We start from the raw sequence: 5,454 nt of genomic DNA on the forward strand, positions 1-5,454 counted from the left end.
TCGGAGCCTGTTTCCTGGTAACCTCCCTGCTGCTGATTGGACACTGGCAATGCTTTTCTTTCTTTCTAGAGAAATAGGTGTTGGTACTCACCATGAAGTTGTTACAATAAGTGCCACAATTTTTAAACAACAAAAATGAGGTGCTGGTACTGCATACCCTTGACTACCCCCTGGGGAAAAAGCACTGAGCAATGGTCGTGTGAAGGTTAAGGTTGGGCAGTCACGGTGTAAAACAAGCCACTCCTTTCTGACATCAGCCTTTGAGGGGGAACAACTGTGCTGGGTAGGAGTGAAAATCAGGAGCTTCAGAGCCCAGCTGCAACAGTATGGGAAACTACTGGTCCTGCATACAATGTTGGATTCCAACTCCCATCAGCCTCAGTCAGCATGGCCAATGGTAAGAGATGATCAGAGTTGGTAACATCTGGAGAGCTGCTGGTTCCTCATCCCTGGCTTCAACCATCCTCCTCCTGGCTTTCTGTCCATGTTTGCTTCCCCTCTGCCCCTCTGGCTGTAGGGGAAGCTTGAGAGACTGAACACTCGAGAGACTCAGGGAAATCCCTTTGCCTCGTAACAGCAAGACGGTAACACCTTCTCTTCTCAAAAGCTGAAGGGAAGCTTCTTGGGTAGAGACAAAAAGAGTTATTTTCAGGCTGAGGGTTTTCATGTTCCTTTTCTTGAAACCCCCCCCCCCCCATATAAGGAGCAGTTTGGTTTTGCTGCTGATGGCATGCAACAAGTTTCCCTTGCCAGATAAACTGCCAAGTAAATTGGTGTTGAATCTATCTTATAGCACTTTAAAACAGGGTGAAGTAATCTGGAGAACTTTGGTGCCGAAGCAATCAGGTGTAACCTGTTACTTAATTTGTTGTTGTTTAGTTGTTTAGTTGTGTCCAACTCTTCGTGACCCCATGGACCAGAGCACGCCAGGCACTCCTATCTTCTACTGCCTCCCGCAGTTTGATCAGACTCATGTTTGTAGCTTCTAGAACACTGTCTAACCATCTTGTCCTCTGTCGTCCCCTTCTTCTTGTGCCCTCTGTTACTTAATAACCACCATTAAAAGAGGATATATTATATTGGGGAAACAATACCTGGTGTTTATGACTGACTTCCTGCCACTTTGGATTTCAGCTGATTCCTGACTCAAACGTGCAGGTGATACTGTGCAGAAGGAAGTGTCTACTAGTGGGTTTGATGGCAGGACTGGGGAACCAGTTGCTGGACTTCATACCCATCAAGCCACAGACAGCATAGTCAGGGAACAACAGCCGGAGAGCTATGGATTTCTCTCTTGTGATTTATGGTAGAGCTAACTGTGGAACCTGCAGTTCTTTCTTCCTTTCCTTTCCTGTCTCTCAGAAACTGATTTAGAGCACAAGTGGCTAATATGTGCTCCCAAATGTGGTGAATCATCCTGGACCACTGGTGCTGCTGATGGAAGTTGCAGTTCAGCAGTAGCTGGAGAGCATTAACCTAGCCACCCTTGATTTAGAGGCCTGGATTTGAAAAATGACGGGGGACCAGGCTTCAGAGTCCTTTTCACTCCAAAATACACGCCTGGTTTTCCTCCAAGCTTTCTTCATTTCAGCTGCCTAATTTTTGGGGGGTGGGGGATGCCATTGCTAATGTTAAAGCAGTTGGGTATGAGAGAGCCTTTCTGTTCTACACCAAGACACCCAGTGAATTACCACTAGATCCTGATCCAGCTAGAATTGCACCTGGATGGGATGAAGCAATCAGGGAAAAAGGACTCCTCTGCCCTAGGCTATTACAGTGGAGACTTAAATGATGCAGTTGCCTTAAATCAGGCATACCTAACAGGACCAATGGTCAGGGATGATGGGAGTTGTAGTCCCAAAACAGCTGGAGGGCCAAGTTTGGCCATGTCTGCCTTAAATGGTAAGATGCCCCAAAAACCATCTCCTCTAGCATTCTCACAGTGGCCTTGGGGAGCCCATGCTTTCCCCAACTTTTGATTCCTAGCAAGTGTTATTTGAACAAACGTTGCCCCCAATACTGGCAGTAGTACAGTAATGAGTACTTGTAGCTATTCAAAGTCTTATCCTCAGTCTGAATCCCCTTTAAAGCTACCCAGATTCATAGTCATGCCTGCATTGTGTGGCAGCACATCTCATGGTTTCAGTATGTGGTGCATACATACATTTGTATGTTGAAACTTCTAAGTTTCATTGGATGACCCAGTTCTAGTATTAGAGGAGAGAAAATGCCTACCTGCTTTCTTTACATCCTGCATAAAATTGTAAACGCATTCCCACATGCACTGCTTTTTCCAGCATTACAAATGTATCCTTTGGTTAGAGGGGATTTGTTCCAGTCCCATGATTGTTTTGCTTGCCTTTTTCTGAACCTTTTTCCAGTTCTACAGTGTTATTTCTTAGGGACAGTGACCAGATCTGTACAGACTATTCAAAGTGTGGTATCGCCATGGATTTGTATAGTAGTGTTGCAATATTGACAGTTGTTTTCAATCCCTTTCTTAATGGTCCATAAGATGGTATTCACCTCCACAGCCGTGGCACACTGGATGATGCTTCCATTGAATGTCTCCAATACCTTTTCCCTGGTCAGTCTATCACTAGTTCAGGCCCCTTTAAGTGTACAGTTGAAGCCAGGATTTTTTGCCTCAATGAACATCACTTTGCACTTACTTACATTGAATAGCATTTGCCATTTGAATGCCCATTCACCCAGTTTGGAAACATCCTTTGTGTTCTTACCACCCTGATCAATTTGGTGCAATTTGTAAACTTGGCCATCTCACTGCTCATCCCTAACTCCAGGTTATTAGTATAATAGTTCAAAGCTCAAGTCCCAGTACTGATCCTAGGGGGGCCCTACTTACAGTCTTCCATTGTGAGAACAGCCCATTTATTCTTACCCTTTGCTTCCTGATTGTTGACCAGCTGCTGATCCACAAGACCTTATCCTCTTTATTTCATCACTGCTAAGCTTACTCATTAGTCTTTGGTGAGGAACTGTATGAAAACGTTTTGAAAATACAGTATCTACCACAGCACCTCTGCAGATAAACTTATTGACGCTCTTAAAATAACTGGTATGGGAGGCAAAGACGTACACACTGTGCTAGTTATTTTTCAGCAAGGCTCTCTCTTTTGTACACTTGGTAATTCTACCTCTAATAATACTCTGCAATAGCTCTTCCAGTAGAGATGTTAAGCTAACTGGCCTGTAATTTCATGGCAGCTCCCAATTACCTTTTAAAAAAATTGGTGTTACCTTTAGGACCTCAAGCACAGAGGCTGATCTTAGGGTGTTGCATACTTTTGGTAGCCAATCAGCAATTTCACATTTCAGTTCTTAAGATTACACTTAAGCTCCTGCTGTTCAGCACCCTTGTTTTGAAATGTTCCACATGATGTGAAGGATTTTCATGAGCTCAGGCGAACTACTGCAGCTGCCCAAGGGCCTGTTTTTAGCTGGCTCTAGATATATAGTTTGCTGTCATATACTGAAGACTGACCAGTGAGGACAAGCCATGCCCTCTTTGAGCCTGTCACACACCAGTGTTCTCCTTTGCAGCTCATTGGCTGATACGGGGCATGGGGAGTGGTTTATCTTTTGTGTCCTCCTTCCACATTGCTGGTGGCACATGACATCCTTGAATTCCCTCTCAACCCTTGCTGCCACCCAATCCAGTCAGCTGCTCTGCATGGGAAACAATTGGGGGATTCTAGTCTACCGTGTAATAATTGGCTTCATGCTAGGCCCCAGCTTGGATCCCAAGCAGTTAGGGAGAAATTTAAATGAGGCTCACATCCATGATTAGGTTACTGGGTAGTTTTTCATCTGGCATGCATATCCTTTCTTCCAACAGAAATGGGGAACCTGTGACTGGCCATATGTTGGACTCCCGGCTGCTATCAGCCCTGGGCAGTATGGCCAGGTTAGAAGTTTCCTATCCCTGCCTTACAGAGTAGGGACCATGCCTCCTTGTTCCAGTGAATAGCCAATAGATGCTTTTCTAGATTAAACAGCAAGATTTGTCCCCTGGGAGCTACAGCTGTGCCCAACAAGGATTGTGTGTGCATCCCAGTTCAGTTTGGAGCAGCATCTTCTCTCCTCCAGGCATTGTCTTCTTCCCAATACCTGCATCGAAGAAGAGTGCCTTGACTTCCCACCCTCAGTTCTTTGCCCATGCCAGCAGACTCTGGGAAACGAGGCGACAGTTCCACATAAGACTCCTGACTAGAAAGCCAACCTAACTGCTGAGTTACTGCTGAAGACAAAGTGGGAGATAATCCCAGCTACAGCTAGGGAGAACAGATTTTTCAAACCAATCCTCCTCCCAGGAATAACAGAAACCTTGTGTACAGCCAAGCTATGATGGAACTGATCGGAGATAGGAAACACCTGTGGCCACCTTAGCTGCTGCTAAGACTTAAACTCCCATCATCCCTGACCTTTGGGTAGGTTGGCTGAAAGTGCTTGGAGTTGAAGTCTACCCACAGCAACCAAAGGGCCACAGGTTTCCTGTCCCTGGGCAAAACCTTCCTAGTTGAACAGACCGCCCCCTGCAGCTAGTCCTTCCCTTTGTGCAGCACTCACCGGGAAGACTTTTGCAAAGACAGGATGCTGCTGCAGCAAATCCCACCTTAGGTGAATGGTGTGAGGGATAACCCAGCAAAGTGCCTTAAGATTTTTCTGCAACAGATAATTATACTCTGGTACTGTTCAAAGTGAGTATAGGGAACCTGTGACTCTCAAGAGTCCTTGGCCATTGCCCAAGCTGGCTGGGGTGTTCCGAGTTTCCCAACATCTGGAGGGCCACACGTTCCTCACTCCTGGTTTAAAGAGGCAAAGGGGGATAGAGCTGGGAGAGAAAGTGTATGTGGAGGCTGACCCTTTCAACTTCCTCACACCCTGTTTTACACAACTGGAATCACAGCAGCTTTAGCAGAGGGGTGAGTGGATGGGAATTCCAGTCAGGAAAATGCAAGTCGCTTAAATGATGCACCTTTGAAAAACACAATGCAGGCTCTTGAATTAAAACTGTCTTGCAAGACGCCTTCGTGTTCAACAGTTTAGGTGATGGACAACAGTATCGGTGCCAAAATCCATCTCCCTTCCTTGCTGCTCTTGGTTTACTGGCCCGTACTGGGACTAAGAGCCCAGCGTTCTCTTTCCCCAACCAGCAACAGCTTGCTTTGTCCTGGGAGGGATGGCAAGAAACTGTTTTCAAAAGCCAACAGGTAAGCATCAAGTGGAAGTTGTTAACAGCCTTCTTTGGTCTGCACAGCTCACTGCCAAAAATGGGTGGAAGAGGCAGCTATTATGGCATATGGATAACACTCGTTTTCCCCTCGGAGCAGAAGTGCTTCTGTGATGGGGCTGCTCCCCCCCCCCTGCCCTGCCCACCAGGCTTCAGGAGTAACAGAGGCTGGACCCAAAAGACGAGGCAGGAGACTGAGG

This window comes from Podarcis vaucheri (assembly GCF_965113315.1).
Source record: "Podarcis vaucheri genome assembly, chromosome: Z".
Taxonomy (NCBI): Eukaryota; Metazoa; Chordata; class Lepidosauria; order Squamata; family Lacertidae; genus Podarcis; species Podarcis vaucheri.